This window comes from Pecten maximus, chromosome 1 (assembly GCF_902652985.1).
Source record: "Pecten maximus chromosome 1, xPecMax1.1, whole genome shotgun sequence".
Lineage (NCBI taxonomy): Eukaryota > Metazoa > Mollusca > Bivalvia > Pectinida > Pectinidae > Pecten > Pecten maximus.
The window spans coordinates 25128516-25155506 of NC_047015.1; the positions used below are offsets into that span (position 1 = coordinate 25128516).

The following is a 26991-nucleotide window of genomic DNA, read 5'->3' on the forward strand; positions in this document are numbered from 1 at the left end:
GAATAAGCTCATTTACATTAAATTGTACATATATTACACAAAATAGCCATGTCAATTTGCTCACAAGTGGCTAAAACACACCAAAGGGCCATTGATTTGACCAGATTTGACTTTATATTATGTATGAACACTGATTCTATTTTAATCTTGAGATGCACAAATAAAAAAGTCACTCCAACTGAGGAGTATGGTATGTACTACAGATGGAAAGTCACTCCATCTGAGGGGTATGGTATGTACTACTGATGGAAAGTCACTCCATCTGAGGGGTATGGTATGTACTAGTGATGGAAAGTCACTCCAACTGAGGGGTATGGTATGTACTACTGATGGAAAGTCACTCCATCTGAAGGGTATGGTGTATATAACTGATAGAAAGTCACTCCATCTGAGGGGTATGGTATGTACTACTGATAGGTCACTCCATCTGAGGGGTATGGTATGTACTACTGATGGAAAGTCACTCCATCTGAGGGGTATGGTATGTACTACTGATGGAAAGTCACTCCAACTGAGGGGTATAGTATGTACTACTGATGGAAAGTCACTCCATCTGAAGGGTATGGTATATATAACTGATGGAAAGTCACTCCATCTGAGGGGTATGGTATGTACTACTGATGGAAAGTCACTCCATCTGAGGGGTATGGTATGTACTACTGATAGGTCACTCCATCTGAGGGGTATGGTATGTACTACTGATAGGTCACTCCAGCTGAGGGGTATGGTATATACTACTGATAGGTCACTCCAGCTGAGGTATGGTATGTACTACTGATAGGTCACTCCATCTGAGGGGTATGGTATGTACTACTGATAGGTCACTCCAGCTGAGGTATGGTATGTACTACTGATAGGTCACTCCAGCTGAGGGGTATGGTATGTACTACTGATAGGTCACTCCAGCTGAGGGGTATGGTATGTACTACTGATAGGTCACTCCAGCTGAGGGGTATGGTATGTACTGTTGATAGGTCAGTACAACTGAGGGGTATGGTATATATAACTGATAGGTCACTCCAGCTGAGGGGTATGGTATGTACTACTGATAGGTCACTCCAGCTGAGGGGTATGGTATGTACTACTGATAGGTCACTCCAGCTGAGGGGTATGGTATGTACTACTGATAGGTCACTCCATCTGAGGTATGGTATGTACTACTGATAGGTCACTCCAACTGAGGGGTATGGTATGTACTACTGATGGAAAAAGCATTAACGTCTCAAGAAGGCGTTACTTTCGTCTTGAGGGACAAAAATCTTTAAAGTGATATATGACGGTAAGCAGAGGAGTTATGTAAAATGAAAATAGATGTGCAGAATTTTTGACAAGTTTCAGAATTGTATGAAAACTTGTCTTTTAATGCAGTTATATGTAGTATAGTGTATATATTTTAAAGCTCTCCGTTCATTTAAAAAAAAATATATTTCTCGCGTTTGATCGATTGATATTTACGATAATGGCTTCACGTCAAAATTGTCTTGTTTAGACTCTTCTCCTTCCTCCTCGACTTGTTGCGTTTTATACTCGTCTCCTTCCTACTTGACTTGAAGCATACATTCACGCTTAAGAAAAAAATACGTCTGGAAGTATGATTTTATAATAGAAAGTGATATGGACCTGCATTAGCAGCTCTGTTGGGGAGTGTAAATTTGTTTTGTAGGATAAATAACATATTTTTATCCGCCGTATGTTATATCTAAATATTGTGTGCACGTCAGAGTTAAGACTCTAAAATGGCGCTTCAGACATTTTCCGTATTTACCTACTTAGTATCTTATGGATCGCTTGAACATAGCCTCCAAACCAGCAGTCCATTAAGTAAATGTAGAAACATGTTTAGAGTGACTTAAGCATACTGCGAACACCAATACAGACAAAATACCTACATACGTGGAGGAATTTTCATAATGTAATATACAAAGGCAATATATGAATTTGCTGTGAGAAGTGTTTACAAATGATATTTGTATGACGTTGTGTTTGTACGGCATTTGCGCTGATAAAAAATGTGTGGAAAAAGATTAAATCTTGTCAATGTGAAAGTATATGCATTGTCTGCAGTAAAAACAGTAACATTGCCGATGAAATAGGTTTGTTGAATGTATATCTTCAAATAACAACATCTTAACATCGTTTAATGATCTTTGCGATTCTTATATTTTTTCATGGATATTTTTGTTTCTGATTAAATTTCTACAGACATAATTAATGTGATTATTTTATTTTTTTTTTAAATATTTTCCCAAACTATCGTTGTTGTAATATCTGCTAAACACATATTTATGACTTGATCCCTTAATACAGATATCTTCGTTTCTTGATATGGGAAACTACTTTTAAAATACACAGTGAACCAAATATTATACGTCACTGTGAACCAAGTATTGTACGTCACTGTGAACCAAGTATTGTACGTCACTGTGGACCAAGTATTGTACGTCACTGTGGACCAAGTATTGTACGTCACTGTGGACCAAGTATTATACGTCACTGTGGACCAAGTATTGTACGTAACTGTGAACCAAGTATTGTACTTCACTGTGGACCAAGTATTGTACGTCACTGTGGACCAAGTATCGTACGTAACTGTGGACCAAGTATTGTACGTCACTGTGGACCAATTATTGTACGTCACTGTGGACAAAGTATTGTACGTCACTGTGAACCAAGTATTGTACTTCACTGTGGACCAAGTATTGTACTTCACTGTGAACCAAGTATTGTACGTCACTGTGGACCAAGTATCGTACGTAACTGTGGACCAAGTATTGTACGTCACTGTGGACCAATTATTGTACGTCACTGTGGACAAAGTATTGTACGTCACTGTGAACCAAGTATTGTACTTCACTGTGGACCAAGTATTGTACTTCACTGTGAACCAAGTATTGTACTTCACTGTGGACCAAGTAGTGTACTTCACTGTGGACCAAGTATTGTACGTCACTGTGGACCAAGTAATGTACTTCACTGTGAACCAAGTATTGTACTTCACTGTGGACCAAGTATCGTACGTCACTGTGGACCAAGTATTGTACTTCACTGTGAACCAAGTATTGTACTTCACTGTGGAACAAGTATTGTACGTCACTGTGGAACAAGTATTGTACGTCACTGTGGACCAAGTATCGTACGTCCCTGTGGACCAAGTATTGTACGTCACTGTGAATCAAGTATCGTACGTCACTGTGGAACAAGTATTGTACTTCACTGTGGACCAAGTATCGTACGTCACTGTGGACAGGTATTATACGTCACTGTGGACCAAGTATTGTACGTCACTGTGGACCAAGTATTATACGTCACTGTGGACCAAGTACTGTACGTCACTGTGGACCAAGTATCGTACGTCACTGTGAACCAAGTACTGTACGTCACTGTGGACCAAGTATTGTACGTCACTGTGAATCATGTATCGTACGTCACTGTGGACCAAGTATCGTACGTCACTGTGGACCAAGTATTGTATATCATTGTGGACCAATTATTGTACGTCACTGTGGACCAAGTATTCTACGTCACTGTGGACCAAGTATTATACGTCACTGTGGACCAAGTATTTTACGTGACTGTGGACCAAGTATTGTACGTCACTGTGGACCAATTATTGTACGTATCTGTGAACCAAGTATTGTACGTCACTGTGGACCACGTATAGTACGTCACTGTGGACCAAGTATTGTACGTCACTGTGAACCTAGTATTGTACGTGACTGTGGATCAAGTATTGTACGTGACTGTGGACCAAGTATTGTACGTGACTGTGGACCAAGTATTGTACGTGACTGTGGACCAAGTATTGCACGTCACTGTGGACCAAGTATTGTACGTCACTGTGGACCAAGTATTGTACGTCACTGTGAACCTAGTATTGTACGTCACTGTGGACCAAGTATTGTACGTCACTGTGAACCTAGTATTGTACGTCACTGTGGATCAAGTATTGTACGTGACTGTGGACCAAGTATTGTACGTGACTGTGGACCAAGTATTGTACGTGACTGTGGACCAAGTATTGTACGTGACTGTGGACCAAGTATTGTACGTGACTGCGGACCAAGTATCGTACGTCACTGTGGACCAAGTATCGTACGTCACTGTGGACCAAGTATTGTACGTCACTGTGGACCAAGTATTGTACGTCACTGTGGACCGAGTATCGTACGTTACTGTGTACCAAGTATCGTACGTCACTGTGGACCAAGTAGTGTACGTCACTGTTGACCAAGTATTGTACGTCACTGTGGACCAGGTATTGTACGTCACTGTGAACCAAGTATTGTACTTCACTATGGACCAAGTATTGTACGTAACTGTGGACCAAGTATTGTACGTCACTGTGGACCAAGTATCGTACTTCACTGTGGACCAAGTATTGTACGTCACTGTGGACCAAGTATTGTTCATAACTGTGGACCAAGTATTGTTCATAACTGTGAACTAAGTATTGTACGTCACTGTGGACCAAGTATTGTACGTAACTGTGGACCAAGTATTGTACGTCACTGTGGACCAAGTATTGTACGTCACTGTGGACCAAGTATCGTACGTAACTGTGAACCAAGTAATGTACTTCACTGTGGACCAAGTATTGTTCATAACTGTGAACTAAGTATTGTACGTCACTGTGGACCAAGTATTGTACGTAACTGTGAATCAAGTATTGTACGTCACTGTGGACCAAGTTTTGTACGTCACTGTGAATCAAGCATTACCGTCAATGTGAACAAGAATTTGCACCAAGGATATATCTCACCATGAACCAAGGATAAATCTCACCGTGAACAAATGATAGATCTCGCCGTGAACCAAGAATAGATCTCACCCAGAACTAAGGAAATACCTCACCCTGAACCAATGATAGATCTCATCCTGAACCAATGAGAGATCTCACCTTGAACGAACGATAGATCTCAACGAATCAATTATAAATCTAACCGTGAACCAAGGATAGATCTCATGGTGAACAAAGGATAGATCTCACCGTGAACCAAGGATAGATCTCATCGTGAACCAAGGATATCTCTCACCGTGAACCAAGGATAGATCTCAGGGCGAACCAAGGATAGATATCATGGTGAACCAAGGATGGATCTCATGGTGAAACAAGGATAGATCTCATGGTGAACCAAGGATAGATCTCACGGCGAACCAAGGATAGATCTTATGGTGAACTAAGGATATATCTCACCGTGAACCAATGATAGATCTCATCGTAAACCAAGGATAGATCTCACCGTGAACCAAGGATAGATCTCATGGTGAACCAAGGATAGATCTCAGGGCGAACCAAGGATAGATATCATGGTGAACCAAGGATAGATCTCATGGTGAACCAATTATAGATCTCACGGCGAACCAAGGATAGATCTCACGGTGAACCAAGGATAGATATCATGGTGAACCAAGGATAGATCTCATGGTGAAACAAGGATATATCTCATGGTGAACTAAGGATAGATCTCATGGTGAATCAAGGACAGATCTCATGGTAAACTAAGGATATGTCTCACCGTGAACCAAGGATAGATCTCATCGTCAACCAAGGATAGGTCTCATGGTGAACCAAGGATAGATATCATCGTGAACCAAGGATAGATATCACCGTGAACCAAGGATAGATATCATGGTGAACCAAGGATAGATATCACCGTGAACCAAGGATAGATATCACGGTGAACCAAGGATATCTCTCACCGTGAACCAAGGATAGATCTCAGGGCGAACCAAGGATAAATCTCATGGTGAACTAAGGATATATCTCACCGTGTACCAAGGATAGATTTCATGGTGAACCAAGGATAGATCTCATGGTGAACCAAGGATAGATATCAACGTGAACCAAGGACAGATCTCATCGTGAACCAAGGATAGATCTCATGGTGAACCAAGGATAGATCTCATGGTGAACCAAGGATAGATCTCATGGTGAACCAAGGATAGATCTCATGGTGAACCAAGGATAGATATCATCGTGAACCAAGGATAGATATCACCTGAACCAAGGATAGATATCATCGTGAACCAAGGATAGATATCACCTGAACCAAGGATAGATATCATCGTGAACCAAGGATAGATCTCACGGTGAACCAAGGATAGATCTCACGGTGAACCAAGGATAGATATCACAGTGAACCAAGGATGGATATCACGGTGAACCAAGGATAGATATCACCTGAACCAAGGATAGATATCATCGTGAACCAAGGATAGATATCACCGTGAACCAAGGATAGATCTCACGGTGAACCAAGTATAGATCTCACCGTGAACCAAGTATAGATCTCATTGTGAACCAATGATAGATCTCATGGTGAACCAAGGATATATCTCATGGTGAACCAAGGATAGATCTCATGGTGAACCAAGTACTGATCTCATGGTGAACCAAGTATAGATCTCATGGTGAACCAAGTATAGATCTCATCGTGAACCAAGGATAGATCTCATGGTGAATCAAGTATAGATCTCATGGTGAACCAAGTATGGATCTCATGGTGAAACAAGGATAGATCTCATGGTGAACCAAGGATAGATCTCACGGCGAACCAAGGATAGATCTTATGGTGAACTAAGGATATATCTCACCGTGAACCAATGATAGATCTCATCGTAAACCAAGGATAGATCTCACCGTGAACCAAGGATAGATCTCATGGTGAACCAAGGATAGATCTCAGGGCGAACCAAGGATAGATATCATGGTGAACCAAGGATAGATCTCATGGTGAACCAATTATAGATCTCACGGCGAACCAAGGATAGATCTCACGGTGAACCAAGGATAGATATCATGGTGAACCAAGGATAGATCTCATGGTGAAACAAGGATATATCTCATGGTGAACTAAGGATAGATCTCATGGTGAACCAAGGACAGATCTCATGGTAAACTAAGGATATGTCTCACCGTGAACCAAGGATAGATCTCATCGTGAACCAAGGATAGGTCTCATGGTGAACCAAGGATAGATATCATCGTGAACCAAGGATAGATCTCACCGTGAACCAAGGATAGATATCATGGTGAACCAAGGATAGATATCACCGTGAACCAAGGATAGATATCACGGTGAACCAAGGATATCTCTCACCGTGAACCAAGGATAGATCTCAGGGCGAACCAAGGATAAATCTCATGGTGAACTAAGGATATATCTCACCGTGAACCAAGGATAGATTTCATGGTGAACCAAGGATAGATCTCATGGTGAACCAAGGGTAGATATCAACGTGAACCAAGGACAGATCTCATCGTGAACCAAGGATAGATCTCATGGTGAACCAAGGATAGATCTCATGGTGAACCAAGGATAGATCTCATGGTGAACCAAGGATAGATCTCATGGTGAACCAAGGATAGATATCATCGTGAACCAAGGATAGATATCACCTGAACCAAGGATAGATATCATCGTGAACCAAGGATAGATATCACCTGAACCAAGGATAGATATCATCGTGAACCAAGGATAGATATCACCGTGAACCAAGGATAGATCTCACGGTGAACCAAGGATAGATATCACGGTGAACCAAGGATAGATATCATCGTGAACCAAGGATAGATATCACCTGAACCAAGGATAGATATCATCGTGAACCAAGGATAGATATCACCGTGAACCAAGGATAGATCTCACGGTGAACCAAGTATAGATCTCACCGTGAACCAAGTATAGATCTCATTGTGAACCAATGATAGATCTCATGGTGAACCAAGGATATATCTCATGGTGAACCAAGGATAAATCTCATGGAGAATTAAATGTATTTCTACCAAATACCCTGTGTTATTCAACTCTCAGACCATCAGTTACTCATTACAGCTGTTGATTAACAATCTGTTTATACCAAACGTGGTATAAACTCTGTACGCATTTAGATTGGCTAACACGGTGAACTTTGACCCAAGCTGCAATTGTTATTGACGTCATCAATAATCTAATGACGTCACATCAACGGGTCCCGGACGTCACCGGTACACTTTATTTGCATACGCGAAATTATACTTGGCCACGTTTCCCTTTGATTCAAGCCGATATTATTGTGGTAGAAACAGGTCACACGACTCGAAATTGTTGGATATGGAATTTATTTCACACTCGTAAGTTATTTTTTAAAAGTTGCAAAAAACACTCGCTAAAGCTCGTGTCTTTTGTAACTTTTAAAAAATAACTTACTCGTGTGAAATAAATCGCATATCCAACAATCACTCGTTGTGTAACCTCTATTTATACTATATTGCCAGGTAAACATGTAATTATAAAAGGATAAACAAATCCTAAACAATAAAATAGCCAGCATAATCACATCTCTAACGTGAACTTTTAAATATAACCTTCTCTATGCTAGATGCATCTGAGTAGATATATGTGTGTTTTGAGAGACTTTATATAGATATCATCAGTGGTTGTCCCTTTGTGGTAGCTAGTGTTGTCTCATTGGAGCGCACTGTCGAAGGTACCCAGCAGGACACTACACCTCGTCACATTATACTAACGACGGATTAACCCGTCATTTCATTATCTAAATGCTGAGCGCTTTCAGGAGCAGAAACTACCATTTCTGCGATTTCTGCGACGACTCCGATTTGCCTTAGCCAGGGGACAAAACCAAAAGCCTTCATCACAGGGGCGAGCGCCTAACGGCCTAACGTGAGGCAGTTTCAAACGTGACGTTAGGAGGACATTTTTTTTGGAAAAAGGAGAAAATATAAGAACCAAAATTAGTCACTTCTTACATTTTTTTTGTACGATCATGCACTGGGGAAAACAGGTACAAATCTTACGCCCTACCTTCAGGGCAGTCGAGTGCCTTACTTGATGTTGGCAGTCTGGGATGTGTTTGGTCGTTAAGAATCGTGTGAATTAACTACCAACGATGACAATATGAAATCATATCTTGATCTGCGCTCTCGTTCCGTAAACTACACTCCGCTACGTCAAGTGAAGCGGAACGGGAGCGCAGATCAAGATATGATTTTAATCAGATTGCAAGGATGGTGAGTTTATTTACAGGAACGTGTCACATATCTTGTGGTAGTGTTAAAAGGTTCCGACGACTTTACTGTGAGTATTGGAGATTAGTGCAGACTAATAAACGGTAAATTACGAGGTGATGACATACGTACATTTAAGAATGATATTATTGTTCAGCTATAAGATACAAAAGGAATTGTTTAACAGACAAAGCCTATACAACCCATCTCATGTTATACACAGTATACATTCATATTTATAACAAGAAATATCTTAAAAAAAAGATAAACGCCATATTTTTAATGCTGGTTGTTATAATGTAAAGCTGCTGGTGAAATAAATTAACGAACTAATTAATAAAAGCTCAGTTTCAGCACGGATAACAAAATTATATCAGTTTGAATCATTTTTGGTGATAATAAGACTGCATTCGAATCAGGAATATGATTTTATTAATGTGTCATTTGAATAGATACATCCACTTATTCAGCTTGCATTCAATCTTAATTTTGTTTCGTCTTTAACTGCATATCTGCATTTTGCATTTACCGCTACATTGACCAATCACATACTTCATCTTGACCAGTAACGCCACCTTTCGCGTCACTATGCCGAAAAAAAATATTGATCAATTTAGACAAGAAATGGATAACATGATTATCAAACTCAGAATAATTTACAAATATATATCAGCTGATTGTTCATAGTTACAGGTAGGTGGACTGCGCATATAATGTCCATTTACTGCTCTGTAAAGTCGTAATGTTAGACAGGACAAATTAAGATAAGCATGTTTAGTATAAATTATGTATTAGTTTGATGCAGTTTATTCGAAATGTGTAGAGTCGGTAATGAATCTGAGTCATTTCCAGAATAAAAAAAATAGTGATGGCATCGAGTCCTTGACACCTATTGAAAAGCGTCTGTTTGACAGCAGTCCTTCATCCAGATACAACATGATCAAATGGAAAATGTACAGCGCCAGCACGCAAGGAACGTCACGTCAAATTGAAATGACAACAATGATGAGAATCAGCTCCTGTATCCAGTGTTAAACACGTCACGACGCAGTCCCAGTCTGGAGAATGTGTCGAATGCTGCCCAATTTGGTGGAGGGCGGATATGTCAAACTGTGATTTGGGTATTTAAAACAATGTCATGTTTTCTTTTCGGAATTTATTATGTTTTTAACTCTCCTTTTCTCCTACTAAAACCGATTGTTTGTCACAGAGCATTTGTTAATGTGTGTTTTAATTAGTACACTCTATAACAGAATCACCAGTATAGGGCCAACATAAATCGACTACAGACAAGAACATTCACAATGAATTAATTTAGACAAAAACTTGTGCCAAACGGTACTTGTGCTGATGTTTGAATCGACGAGACACTTACTAACAAAATAGCTGTAAAACTGTTGACAATATAGTTTAAGTGAAATATATGAATTCAAGATTGTCTGAAATATATGTTGACCTAAGTATATAAAATATATAAACAACTTAAATAAAGATATTTACATTAATCACGAAATATATTGTCATACATATAGCTTCGTCAACATTGCACATTTCGAAAGTTGTTTATGAGCTCAAAAGATGTTTTGATAAAACAAAAATATCCTTTCCTATAAAGGTTTATCAGAACTACTTTCTTTAAGAACGAACAATTACATCAGTCCAGTACATGGTATTGAACCATTTTAGTTTATATATTGTATGGAGGAACACCACAACCACCTATATACTGAGGATGGAATTGTGAAAAGCTTTTAATATATTTCTAGTCGTATACCGGAATATTCGTGCAGACAAGGTGGCAAGTTATGTTTAGGGGTTTAGCGTCCTCACAACAGACAGGGTCATATGAGGGCGGATGTCATGGCGGCAACTAGAGTAAGAAAACAAAGAACAGAAAGACAAAAGTGTGGAAATAGAGGAAAGATTTAAGCAATGGTGGCAGAAGATCTATTTTGGTCTGTCCCCTTAATAGAAGATACGGAAGAAAACCCCACATTCTTCAGGGGACAACGTCTAGTCGCGTCTTACGACACACAGTGGGTTACGACAGGCATATTCTTTCTCGCTCCAGCACGGATAAATTTATGGACAAAACCAGCTAATATATCACTCGGTATGTCTTACTGGAAATATTATATGGTAAAGAAATGTCTGCAAACTGGTCATATTATTATCACCGCATAAATAGAATCACGCGTACGATACATATACAGAATAACAAATCGGGACTGAGACAAGCGATAAGCGTAAACTTGTCAAATGATAGACTTGTTCTAGATTTTCTATACGTATCTTGACCGACCATAGACGATCCCGCAGGAAGGTTATCGCTGATCACAATGTATAATATTGTTTTATATCACCAATTACACTTGATCAACCATTCTAACACGGTGATCCTGAATTATGTTTCCGGACCCGGGTGTATCTCTAGGATGATCCCAGTAATGAGATGATTACACCGATAATTCTGTCGTAAATATACCAAATGTTGACCAATCTCCTGGAAATGTATGTATTCATGGTATAATGCTCAATGAAATAAAGCCAACAGTTTAACAGATAACCGCCGGGTTCTTTAAATAGCTGGGCGGATTCTTCCGGTCAAACAAACGCAATGCTTGTTATATTACTTCCGGTAAAATGATATCATCCTGCACAATCTATGCGATCACTGATTAAACTTATTCTGGCGTGGTCACATTATCACCGAATGTGATCGAACGACTCATGATGCCTGGGGACTTTCTCAGGAATGGTAGCAGGTCACGTTAGTAAATAGGTCATGCTGGAAAAGTATGTACGAAAGCTTATTCGTGCCACTTTTTTGAGTGAAAAAATACAAGTGTTATGTACGAGATAAAGAGGCGTGCAAACGAGTTACAAGTCAACAAACGAGTAAAAAGTCAGCAAACGAGTTAAAAAGTTGACAAAGAGTTAAAAAGTCGACAAACGAGTTAAAAAGTTGACAAACGGGTTAAAAAGTCAACAAACGAGTTAAAAAGTTGACAAACGAGTTAAAAAGTCGACAAACGAGTTAAAAAGTTGACAAACGAGTTAAAAATTACACAACGAGTTAAAAAGTCAGCAAACGAGTTAAAAAGTTGACAAACGATTGAAGAGTCGACCAACGAGCTAAAAAGTCGATAAACGAGCTAAAAAGTCGTGCATGTACGAACAACATGCCATATGAAAGAGATACAAAGGCGTACGAACGAGTTAAAATATCTCTCAAACGAGATACTCGAGCTTAAAAGTTGAATGCTATCACCGAGTTGCATTGTAAACGGCAATGACAATGTTAGTTGCATGGTATATATTGGAATATGAATGAAGTCTGATTTTGTTAGCCATAACGTGACTTGTTTATGATACATTTTACAGATCGTTAGGAGTTACTGTACGCATGATGAGATGACTGCCAGTCTGGACCGAGCGGTAAGATTATAAGATACTGTGAGCTTTAATTCAGTCGGAGCTGCCATTTTGACGCTATCAGCTTACACATGACATTTCCTGCAATGCCCTACCACGTACTCATTTACAGCTGAGGCGACTGGAACAACACAGCGCCGATGCCGGGACTCGATGGAGCGATCCTTCGATCACATAGCCCTATGTCCTACCATTTGACCACCGTGCCTCCGCGAGTCTCAACGCTTCACCACCTTGACATTGCGTATTTTTTAATCAAGCATGTTTTATTTATTACAAACTCACACACACTTATCCTAGGCCTAGTGCCTAGTTACTACATAAGGACCCTGGATTTATCCCGTACAATGGACATACTTGTACTTTCACCATGATTACGCTAGTTAACATGATTTTCACTTACTCTCAGAGTATATAATATAGCTACATGTATGTGGATAGTTGTTTGTACATTTATCTCGTCCTTACGGCTCTTTATTTGGTCTGTGCGACGTAATTATCTCGTTTTTACAATGAAGGGCTCTCTTATCACGTCCGTACAACTTTGTATCTCGTTCGTGCAATGTTAATATGGAGTCTATGAGATTAAAAAAAAAATCTCGTTCGGAAGACATTCTATCTTGTTCGTCGACTTTCTATCTCGTTCGTACGACTGGTTTACATTGTTACGGTCTAAAAGTGGCACGAATAAGGTTTCGTATGTATGTCTCTTAGTCTCAGTGTAAATTCTGTGGTAGACAAAAGTACAGGTAAGTGAGATATGTATGACTTTACTCCGAAAATAAACCCCCATACATACTTGTAGTGTAAGCGTACGAGCACTGGTACTTGTAAAAAAGTACAAGTATGTCCATTGCAAACGCATACCTTGGACAAGCCTAAAGTGTAAACATGGGTGATAAAAATAGTACATCAGACATACTTGCTCAGACTAGAGAAGTGATATTTGATGGTGAGAATAGTCAACTCAGACTAGAAAAGTGATATTTGATGGTGAGAATAGTCAACTCAGCCGCATTATTTCTCTTATATAAAAACTTGATGCAAGACTTCAGCACTTAGAGCCAATTGCCAGTAAGTTAGACCTGGTTCAAAAATCACTGGATTCGTTAGCGGTGAAAGTCAATCTAATGGGATCTGAAATAAATGTGTTAAAGACCACTCATGTTGAGTTGGAGTCAAGTTGTACAGCAATCGGTTCTATGTATGACCAAGTAAAAACTGTGACCGAAAAACATAAACAAGAAGTCCCAAAAATTGAAAAATAAGATAAAATAAAAATTTAAAAAATCACAAACAAAACCCTGTGAATAATGACAGAGTCACATATCTTGAAAAGTCCACCACTGAGCATAAGGAACAAAGTTGAACTAACCAAGACTGTGACAGAGCTCAAATGGAGGTACATGAAGGATGTCCTTGTGTTTAGTGGATCTAGAGCCCAACGAGAACACTAAAGTTAACCATGAACAATTAAATATTAATCTGGTTGAGATAGGCAACACTCATCGCTTTGGTAAATATGTGTATGGCAAGTCTCGTCCAATTGTCGCAAGATTCCTATACCATAACGAGAGGGCTAATATACTCCAAAATGCGCGGACCTTTGTATTCACCGCGTTGAAACTTGCTGATTTTTCCAGTCGAAGCGGAGATAGATAAATTGGTTATTTTGCTGTATTTCTGAAATTTTCAGACTAGTTTTTGACAAAATACTCACTTGATGTTAGCTATTCATGCACATATTCTCCTATAACAGCAGAAAACTCTTAAATTGCGTTGACCAGTCCTTTCAAAATGGCGCCGTCATGTTGACGTGGAGTAACGTCACAAAGAGATGACGTCATTACTGATTCTCGAACTTTTTGACACTATTAATTTTTCGATGTTTTCAATTTTGTTTTTAAGTCTATGGAATGCAATACAAAGAAAAGTAATGGTTTCCCGTTTATATAACATATATTTCACTCATATAACAGAATATTTCGATATTTTTTACTCGTGTTTCGCACTCGTGAAAATATCGATATTCTGTCATACTCGTGAATATCAGACGCACAAATTAACGCCAGCTGCTAAACGTCAAAAACATGGCAGTGGTCAGGACGAAGTTGATTTTGATGAAACCTATGTAAAACATGTTAAGTATACCCCGATTTGGTTGAGTCAGTAAACACATTGTGTTAGACAATAGGTCATACTAGAGAGGTAGGTATCTTAGTTACAGTGTAAAGTTTGTGGTAGACAATAGGTCACGCCGGAGAGGTAGGTATCTTAGTTACAGTGTAAAGTTTGTGGTAGACAATAGGTCATACTGGACATACACATTGTGTTAGACAATAGGTCATACTAGAGAGGTAGGTATCTTAGTTACAGTGTAAAGTTTGTGGTAGACAATAGGTCACGCCGGAGAGGTAGGTATCTTAGTTACAGTGTAAAGTTTGTGGTAGACAATAGGTCACGCCGGAGAGGGTGGTATCTGAGTTACAGTGTAAAGTTTGTGGTAGACAATAGGTCACGCTGGAGAGGGTGGTATCTTAGTTACAGTGTAAAGTTTGTGGTAGACAATAGGTCATACTGGAGAGGTAGGTCTCTTAGTTACAGTGTAAAGTTTGTGGTAGACAATAGGTCACGCCGGAGAGGTAGGTATCTTAGTTACAGTGTAAAGTTTGTGGTAGACAATAGGTCATACTGGAGAGGGTGCTCTCTTAGTTACAGTGTAAAGTTTGTGGTAGACAATCCACGCTTGGGAGGTAGGTCGTGTAAAGTGTGCAATATAATATTCATTTGGTTAGAGTTTTAAATGTAGAGGATTTCCAACAGGTACCGAGATTTGGTTTGTCTTCTTAGTCAAACTGACCAGTATATAATTAGCATGTCTTGAATATTTGGAGGTTTACAAGAGAGCATTTCACCATCTGTCTTTCAGGTCAACCAGAGGCTCATCCTAGAATAGATATAGAAATGAGAGCGCGTGTACACGCGCAGACGGCCGGCTTCCAGTCAGGTTAAGAGGTCAATGTGGAAAGACAACAGAAATGTTTCCTAAAGATAAAATATGTGTAAAAGGAAACCTACACCATCACTTAGTCATGCTCATTAAAAACACCTATTAAAATAACACTTATTAATAGCACATATTAAATAACATATAAAATAACACCTATAAAATAACACATATTAGATATCACCTCTTGGATAACACATATTAAATAACACATATAGAAAATAAATAACTGCTATTAAATAACACCTTTTAAATAACATCTATTAAATAACACCTATTAAATAACATCTATTAAATATCACCTATAAAATAACACCTTTAAATAACACCTATTAAATAACACCTACGAAATAACACCTATTAAATAACATCTATTAAATATCACCTATAAAATAACACCTATTAAATAACATCTATTAAATATCACCTACGAAATAACACCTATTAAATAACATCTATTAAATATCACCTATAAAATAACACCTACGAAATAACACCTATTAAATAACACCTACGAAATAACACCTATTGAATAACATCTATTAAATATCACCTATAAAATAACACCTACGAAATAACACCTATTAAATAACATCTATTAAATATCACCTATAAAATAACACCTATTAAATAACACCTACGAAATAACACCTATTAAATAACACCTACGAAATAACACCTATTAAATAACATCTATTAAATATCACCTATAAAATATCACCTATAAAATAACACCTATTAAATAACATCTATTAAATATCACCTATAAAATATCACCTATAAAATAACACCTATTAAATAACACCTATTAAATAACATCTATTAAATAACACCTATAAAATAACACATATTAAACAAAACCTACTTAATAACACCTATGAGATAACACCTATTAAACAATGTAGTTATTAAGTTTCACAGTCATACCACTTCAGAAAAAAAATTAAACATCAGACAGATGATTACACCAGTTTTCCTTAACGACAGGAGGAAGCGAATCTATGAATGCTTGCAAATTTTCAAATCACAAATTACATTTTATCACAAGGCATCCAAAATTATTCTCGTTTGAACATTGCACGTTTTGCTAAAGAGAACAATTCGACACATCAATCTGAAGTGATTGGCCTTTAAATTATTCAGCAGCATTAAAGCAATGGAAATTTTTAATTCATTCCACAAGGCCAGTGCTGTTACATTTAAAACAATCTAAACCTTTGAACTGTTGACGAGATTTATACAAATCATGTGATTTTTAATTTCAACTGTTGGTTTGTCATAAAACATGACCTTTTAAATATCAAAATTGCAAAGTGTTAGCAGACGTTGAGAAATCTCTTCAAATCCTATGTATTACATTTAATTATAGAGAAGTCAATGTTAAGAATATAAGAATCAATTACCCATGTTTTAACATGTACAGATTCAACATAAATACACAGAAAAGTCGGATGTCAACTTTAGCGAAGGAGGCAAGTGCCCGCTGTTGTTATTCGTGTCATAACTTGGAATAGATATTGTACCTTAATACTTCAGGGTCCAAACGTATGATGAACGATCCACAGACAAATACTACTAACAGTAGGACAATTTTGATGAATTGGTCATTGAATATAGCGGCCAGAGATAAATTATGATTGCAAGTGACCATCTAGATTTTAATTAGATTGGGGTTGATAAGGACAGTTAGCCATTACTGATACATACATATACATGTGTTGATTCTAAGATGTTCTGTCCATATACATGTAAACACAATTAAACATACGAACTGGTCAAGCCATTAAGATTTAATATTGTATTTCTGTACGCCCTCTCATGTTTTATACACGTTGGCCTATTTCATTCAGTATTTTAGTCCATTTGGTGTAGACAAATTGATACTTGAGCCTGATGTACGAGTTGTTAATTTGAATCTGAAATGTCACGCGCTGTTTGGGGGAGCAATGTCTGCAGTAATTACAAGCTACATTGTACATGCTACACGCGCCTACACACGCCTATACAGAAACAATGTAGTTCTCGTGCATTTCCTAGCGATATTGTATAGTATATAACACTGTACATCAAGACAGGGGACCACATTTACAAATAGCAGTTTACTATACACAAGCATAGTAAGTGTTAACACGATCTGCTCTTCACACTAAACGTGTCGAAACGATACGTTTCGTACATACACGAGTTAGCACGATCTGACGGATACTTTTGTTAATAAAACGCACGTGTTTACACCGTTAGTTATAGACACACTACCCGTTTTAACACGATTTGTTGTTTACACAGTACACGTGTTAACACGATCTGTTATATACACACTACCCGTTTTAACACAATCTGTTAAAATGTGTTAACACGATCTGTTGTAATGTGTTAACACGATCTGTTATATACACACTACCCGTTTTAACACAATCTGTTATAATGTGTTAACACGATCTGATATATTGTGTTAACACGATATGTTGTAATGTGTTAACACGATCTGATATATTGTGTTAACACGATATATTGTAATGTGTCAACACGATCTGATATATGGTGTTAACACGATATATTATATACACACGACTCTTGTGTACACAATCTGTTGTAATGTGTTAACACGATCTGTTATTTACACAATACATGTGTTAACACGATCTGTTATATACACACTACCCGTTTTAACACAATATGTTATAATGTGTTAACACGATCTGTTGTGATGTGTTAACACGATCTGTTATTTACGCACTACTCTTGTCAACACGATTTATTGAATTACTAAATAATGTGTAAGTATAAACGTCCTCGAGGGAAATAGTAACTGTATGTCGTGTTCAACGCCAGACTGTTGTTAGAGGTCTTTTGTTCGGATTAACACATCCACATACGTAAACACCTACACAGTTAGCAGGGATGATAAAGTAAAGGTTTCCATGTCGTCTCCATAACCTGTCCTTTTTTATTTCAAAAAATTATTCTAAAATAGATGAGACGGTATAATATGTTTATAACTTTCTTTAACCTGTTTACGGTCGGCTTTCCCTCGAAATCATGAAAAATTGACCTTTTTTTAATGTAAATTTGACGCTTGAAATGGTTAAGGATTAACAATGCTGATATCCGGAACATGGCGGGTGTCGTTTTTATCAGTTGTAACATGAAAATAATGGGCAAGATAAAGTTGACAAATGAGTGCGATATGTCATAATAATGACGACAGAGAACTCTCGAAGACATCAAATCAACAGGAAGCCACTCCTTAAAACCCCGTATTGGCCGTATAAATCATGTGTCGGAATATAGTTCAAGGAGAAAAGTTATTCTCAAATTGTCATTACAATGATATTTGGAGCATGTGACATTTTTCAGTGGTTCAAATAGGTCTTTTTTTATTCCCTAACCTTTCTCTGAATTAAGAAAACTACCTCATTTATCAAAACGTTTTTTTCTACAGCACACAGAAACGTCTACAACCATGTCCTAATGACGTCAAGGGAAACACAGGGACAGTGCCATACAACACACGGAAACGTCTACAACCATGTCCTAATGACGTCAGGGGAAACACAGGGACAGTGCCATACAACACACAGAAACGTCTACAACCATGTCCTAATGACGTCCAAGGAAACACAGGGACAGTGTCAAACAACAAACAGAAACGTCTATAACCATGTCCTAATGACGTCAAGGGAAACACAGGGACAGCGTCAAACAACACACATAAACGTCTACAACCATGTCCTAATGACGTGAAGGGAAACACAGGGACAGTGTCAAACAACACACAGAAACGTCTACAACCATGTCCTAGTGACGTGAAGAGAAACACAGGGACAGTGCCATACAACACACAGAAACGTCTACAACCATGTCCTAATGACGTGAAGGGAAACACAGGGACAGTGCCATACAACACACGGAAACGTCTACAACCATGTCCTAATGACGTGAAGGGAAACACAGGGACAGTGCCATACAACACAGAGAAACGTCTACAACCATGTCCTAATGACGTGAAGGGAAACACAGGGACAGTGCCATACAACACACGGAAACGTCTATAACCATGTCCTAATGACGTGAAGGGAAACACACGGAGAGTGTCAGACAACACACAGAAACGTCTACAACCATGTCCTTATGACGTGAAGGAAAACACAGGGACAGTGTCAGACAACACACAGAAACACCAACAACCATGTCCTAATGACGTCAAGGGAAACACACGGAGAGTGTCATACAGCACACAGAAACAGCAACAACCATGTCCTAATGACGTCAAGGGAAACACAGGGACAGTGTCATACAACACACAGAAATGTCTACAACCATATCCTAATGACGTCAGGGGAAACACACGGAGAGTGTCATACAGCACACAGAAACAGCAACAACCATGTCCTAATGACGTCAAGGGAAACACATGGACAGTGTCATACAACACACAGAAACGTCTACAACCATGTCCTAATGACGTGAAGGGAAACACAGGGACAGTGTCATACAACAAACAGAAACGACTACACTCATGTCCTAATGACGTCAAGGGAAACACAGGGACAGTGTCAAACAACACACAGAAACGTCCAAACCATGTCCTAATGACGTCAAGGGAAACACAGGGACAGTGTCAAACAACACACAGAAACGTCTACAACCATGTCCTAATGACGCCAAGGGAAACACAGGGACAGTGTCAAACAACACACAGAAACGTCTAAACCATGTCCTAATGACGTCAAGGGAAACACAGGGACAGTGCCATACAACACACAGAAACGTCTACAACCATGTCCTAATGACGCAAAGGGAAACACAGGGACAGTGTCAAACAACACACAGAAACGTCTAAACCATGTCCTAATGACGCCAAGGGAAACACAGGGACAGTGTCAGACAACACACAGAAACACCAACAACCATAATCGGTTACATTGCCGTGCCAACAAAACATCTCCATCTGTTACAGAAAGGACAGCGTAAGAGGATGTGTGAGTTCAAGATACTCCGCCTTCTTTGTGAGATATTTGGAGATGAAACACAGATAATTAAATGTTGAAAAACGCAATTAAATTACAATGTATTAAGATATTTCACTGTGTATTATTTACGTATGAAGCAAATCCGCCTAAAATCCTACACGCTAAAATCCTCAGATTTATACAGCCCCCAGACATATTGTTCTATGATGAAACTGTCATTTATTTTCCATTAGTTTTCAACTTTGTCAAAAACAACCTTCAGGCAGCCCCGTAAAGATAATATACATCGCGGCCGATAGTTCAGGGCAGTGTTTACGGATGAGTGACCGTGCCACTGACCGTATACAGATAAACATTGGTACACTCTTAATACAACTTCTCGGACAGGTTTACCGCCAACACTTAGACATATCACGTGAATTTCATTCCGTAAGTCATATGTAGTTAATAAATTATTCTTTATATGAAACACGTATTTTAGTTACATGTATAGAAATTTTGGTAGAAGTTGATGGAGTATGTGACCATTTCGATGATAAGTTGACTAGCCATACGATTATAAAGGACGATTTAAACACGGTGAATTCCTACCCTTGGCTATAGCCACCATTCTTTTATTGATTAAGTACCCGATTGTCACGCTGTTTACACTACCACTAAAGTATGACGCAAAATTCAATTGACAATATCCATCCAAATTATTTTGTATTTGTGATGTATACGGGCGTTATGAAGTAACAGGACCACCGTCTCCTTCGGAGCATGCACCGTGAATAAATCAATTCTACAAAATATTACGTTCAATTCAAACACTTTCATACTAATAACATTTACACACGCTTGATCAGACTAGACCTGGATATTCCATCGGCTTTTTAATGAATGATTATACTATATTTATCATGTTGATACTAGAAAACCCTTTAAATGTTGACTGTAGCTGTGTTTCTGCTCTGTCTGTACAGACTGGTTCGTTTTATTTCGACAGATGGCGAGTTCTTTTCACTCGTAAAATCTTTATAGTAAATAATGACGGGTATTGTTCGTCTTGGTAACTTTTACATTCATATCTTGTTAATAAACGAATGTATATTGATTTAATCTATTACGGTTATAAGCAGTCAGTTGGTATATGTATGTGTGTGGGAGAGAAACCAATACATATTAACAGGGAAACATACTGTTATATTGTCAATAATGGCATCAGAACAATTATGTCCGCAATCAATATTTAATTACGTACAAATATACATGATGCCACAATGGCCGGTTAACATCACGATCTGCGATGTCACAATGGCCGGGTACCTCATGATCGGCAACGACACCATGGCCGGGGTACCTTATGATCGACGAGGTCACAATGGCCGGGTACCTCATGATCGGCAACGACACCATGGCCGGGATACCTGATGATCGGCGAGGTCACAATGGCCGGGTACCTCATGATCGACGAGGTCACAATGGCCGGGGTACCTCATGATCGACGACGACACCATTGCCGGGGTACCTCATGATCGACGAGGTAACAATGGACACCTTAGAATGTGGACAATGATAACACTTTACACCTATCAATCAACCCCCGTCAAATTGTGATGTACTGATCATGTCATTGCATGGTACTCTACGAGATCGGTATTTAATCAGCATTGCATGGTACTCTACGAGATCGGTATTTAATCAGCAAATGACAAAATAGCGATATGTATTGTATTGAATGGACAAAGTAAAATATTGTCCATGAAGTGAACATTCCCTGCTTGTTTTACTTGCTAGTGCATTGAGTACTGTACTTAGCATATGTGTAATTAATGCCAGTGGAATCTATTTGGGATATGTCGTCATCTGACGCACGATACCACATTGCTAATTACACCACGTGTATGCCAGGACAAACCAGACTTGTATCTTCCTGCACGTGGGCTCTGTTTTTTATCCTGACATTGGCCGAACACGCATTCCAATGCAACGACAAGCAATATATTTTACAAAACGAGAACCTGTATCAAACCTAATGGTAATCTGTTATCAACATCACATCGAACATTGATAAGTGGCATCTTATCTATTAACCATTATAAATACAGATGACAGATAATAGTTATATGTCAAAGATGTTATACCCGACAGATAAGCTATCAGTGAGAGTTTTTATACCCGGTAGATAAGTTATCAGTGAGAGCTTACAGCCCGACAGATAACGGTTATATGTGAGTCGTTATACCCGAAAGATAACAATTATCAGTAAGAGTTTCTATACCCAACAAATTACAGGTTATCAATGAAAGTAGTTATACCTGACAGGTTAAAGGTTATCAGTGAGAGTCGTTATACCCGACACATTGTATGTTATCAGTGAGAGTCGCTATACCCGACAAATTGTATGTTATCAGTGAGAGTCGTTATACCCGACAGATTAAAGGTTATCGGTGAGAGTCGTTATACCCGACAGATTAGAAGTTATCAGTGAGAGTCGCTATACCCAACAGATTAGAAGTTATCAGTGAGAGTCGTTATACCCAACAGATTAGAAGTTATCAGTGAGAGTCGTTATACCCGACATATTAGAAGCTATCAGTGAGAGTCGTTATACCCAACAGATTAGAAGTTATAAGTGAGAGTCGTTATACCCGTCAGATGGTATGTTATCAGTGAAAGTAGTTATACCCGACATATTATAGGTTATCAGTGAGAGTCGTTATACCCGACAGATTAGAAGTTATCAGAGAGAGTCGCTATACCCAACAGATAAGAAGTTATCAGTGAGAGTCGTTATTCCCGACAGAGTATAGGTTATCAGCGGGAGTCGTTATATCCGACAAATAATAATTATGAGTGAGAGTCGTTATACCCGACACATTGTATGTTATCAGTGAGAGTCGCTATACCCGACAAATTGTAATGTTATCAGTGAGAGTCGTTATACCCGACAGATAACAATTATCAGTGAGAGTCGTTATACCCGAGGGATAACAATTATTATTGAGAGTTGTTATTTCCGAAGGATAACAATTATCAGTGAGAGTCGTTATACCCGAAGGATAACAATTATCAGTGAGAGTCGTTATACCCGAAGGATAACAATTATCAGTTAGAGTCGTTATACCCGAAGGATAATAATTATCAGTGAGAGTCGTTGTTCCCGATGGATAACAATTATGAGTGAGAGTCGTTATACCTGATGGATAACAATTATCAGTTAGAGTCGTTATACCCGAAGGATAATAATTATTAGTGAGAGTTGTTATTCCCGAAGGATAACAATTATCAGTGAGAGTCGTTATACCCGAGGGATAACAATTAGTATTGAGAGTTGTTATTCCCGATGGATAACAATTATCCGTGAGAGTTGTTATTCCCGATGGATAACAATTATCCGTGAGAGTTGTTATTCCCGATGGATAACAATTATCAGTGAGAGTTGTTATTCCCGATGGATAACAATTATGAGTGAGAGTCGTTATACCCGAAGGATAACAATTATCAGTTAGAGTCGTTATACCCGAATGATAACAATTATCAGTGAGAGTCGTTATAGCCGAGGGATAACAATTAGTATTGAGAGTTGTTATTCCCGATGGATAACAATTATCCGTGAGAGTTGTTATTCCCGATGGATAACAATTATCCGTGAGAGTTGTTATTCCCGATGGATAACAATTATCAGTGAGAGTTGTTATTCCCGATGGATAACAATTATGAGTGAGAGTCGTTATACCCGAAGGATAACAATTATCATTGAGAGTCGTTATACCCGAATGATAACACTCGGATATTCTGGAGTATTTATTATTATAGAAAACAAATTAAACTAGCAGTTATCAAAAGATCTCGGTTGATTTTCTGCAGCACATAGATTTTTAGACTGTCTGATTGCGATCTGTTGACTGATTACGAGTGATTTGTGGAATCGCTCTGAATCTTTCTTGTTGATACTGACTTCTGGACGTTTTCCAGCAGACAATGACTTATAAATATTTGACAGTTAGTTGTGACTTACGTTTCTGAGCGTTATCTAACAGATGGTGACGTATGGCCTTTATCAATTTAAAAGTGACTTATCAATCTTCCACATCAGATTGTGAGTTGTGGACGTAGCTTATTTTGACTTGCGGACATTCTCTGACTGTATATAACCATAAACCTTCTTTGACTGTATATAACCATGAACCTTCTCTGACTGTATATAACCACGAACCTTCTCTGACTGTATATAACCACGAACCTTCTCTGACTGTATATATAACCATGAACCTTCTCTGACTGTATATAACCATGAACCTTCTCTGACTGTATATAACCATGAACCTTCTCTGACTGTATAAAACCATGAACCTTCTCTGGTTGTACAGTGCATGTATTTTCCTCGCTGATAATGAATTCCTTGTCCTGCCATGGAATATTTTTGAGGGTCTTTTGCACTCCAGGGTTTCTCCAGATCGTCCAACAACGCTAATCTTATTAGAACGCCGTCACCATTATTCATACAGTAAGATGTAAAACACTTATACGATTTCAACACATATTTGGGTGTTTCAGTTATGACTATAGGGTATACACGTCATGGCAATTGTAAAGTGCTTTAGTATGTTTATAACCAATGGCATCGGAATTATTTACAATGGTACATGCATGTTTTTTTCACTTGATAGAAAATAACAAAATTACCACCAACCAAATTCATTTATGATATATCCGACGACAATCGTTCGAGGTACATTTATAGGTACACGTATTGCGTTAAATGTATGACACAAAGATCGCAACAAACCAAGACAGAGTGTGATTTTCTTAAATGGTTAACCACCGAAATATAGAACAACTAACAAATTAAGGGATATACATATCGAACTATCAACATAAACAGGAAATGCCGAGTTAAAAAAACCGCAAGCAAACTAGAGGGGAAGACGACGATGAGAAACTGCATTGGAGTCTATAACATAGTTTCTCTATTTTGACCTATAAATTGGTTATAACAATGACAAACTATTTGTTTTATCTAATTAATGCACAATTATTTCAACAATACCCTAGTATGTAAATATGTGCCACCCACCTGTAACCTCCGCGGTGATTCTCGCCAGTATGACAACACCCTGTCTATCATTGGTGTCCACCACAATTAATACCGTCCGTATTTATCGTCCAGATAGTAGACCTCTCTCCGCCCTCTAAACTATGAAGTAAGCAGCAAGCCGTCGGCTAAAACACTCAGTCCATCATGTGGTCAAGTACCATGGACTGACCTACAGTACTATAGGCTGTACAATATGACCACTGGTTATCTGCTGGCAATGGTATAAAAGGGAGCTCTCAGCCTGATCACCAGCATGCAGTGCACGTTCACTAATCGATGTCGGTAAAAAATTTGAATGAGAGAAAAGCAACAGCGTCAAAATGATGTAAGACACCAACACGTATAACAGAGATCATTGAATTGTCGGGATTACATTGTGTGTCAGGTACATTTAACGTGTATAAAATAGGCGAGAGACTACAAAGAGTAAGCCCAGACCAACACCGATGTTTAGCCTTCGTTTTGCTATGGAATAAAGTGTACTTAGATGGGGGATCATGACTAGTCCGCAAAAAGTATGGCCAAAAATCATGCCGCCTCGGTCAACATTTTTGAGGAGACACACCGGTCCGTGTCGCGAGACGAATATTGATAGACGACGCATGAACCAAAAACATGTATAAATATTTTGTCCTCTAGCGGATTAACATTCGTTAGACATTTGTTGTATGAATTAGCCCTCGTATTACAACCAAACACTGACATGCGCTAAATATCACAACATGTTAACCACACATGAAGTGGATCCTTGTATGGTATAATATACTGTGTTGTCCAAAAACAGACAGAAGCAGTAACTTGTGATTATATCTAAAGTTTAGATTATCGTTTGTCAGGATGAAGTAGTAAATATTTTAATGACTATTTTATAAATCATCAAATGTTGTGAGACTTCTTATTTAATTGATTTCTTCGGTGATAACTGACCTTTAATGGCTTTGCCAAATATGATCATTACTTCATTTGATTAGCATAAATATTATGTGTAGTTTTGTTTTTATTTCTAATAAATGACAAAATGAAACTTAAGCGGACTATGAATATTACATCGTATTGGTGTACAATTGTACATATGTTGCCATATCGTCGTATTGGTGTACAATTGTACTTATGTCGTCATGCCATCGTATTGGTGTACAATTGTACTTATGTCGTCAAATCGTCGTATTGGTGTACAATTGTACGTCGTCATGTCGTCGTATTGGTGTACAATTGTACGTCGTCATGTCGTCGTATTGGTGTACACTTGTACGTCGTCATATTGTCGTATTGGTGTACAATTGTATTTATGTCGTCATATCGTCGTATTGGTGTACAATTATACGTCGTCATATCGTCATATTGGTGTACACTTGTACGTCGTCATATTGTCGTATTGGTGTACAATTGTACTTATGTCGTCATGTCGTCGTATTGGTGTACAATTGTACGTCGTCATATCGTCGTATTGGTGTACAATTGTACGTCGTCATGTCGTCGTATTGGT

At 38.4% G+C, this 26991-nt stretch overlaps 1 protein-coding gene across 1 annotated transcript in view; it reads right to left on the minus strand.

The window, feature by feature from the left end:
* The window catches only part of LOC117328584 (RYamide receptor-like), a 62944-nt gene extending 36967 nt beyond the window's left edge, over positions 1-25977 (minus strand). Inside the window, exon 1 of the mRNA XM_033886093.1 lies at positions 25485-25977. The gene's annotated coding sequence lies outside the window, so the exon portion shown is untranslated. The remainder of the gene's footprint in view (positions 1-25484) is intronic.
* Positions 25978-26991: the final 1014 nt, after the last annotated feature.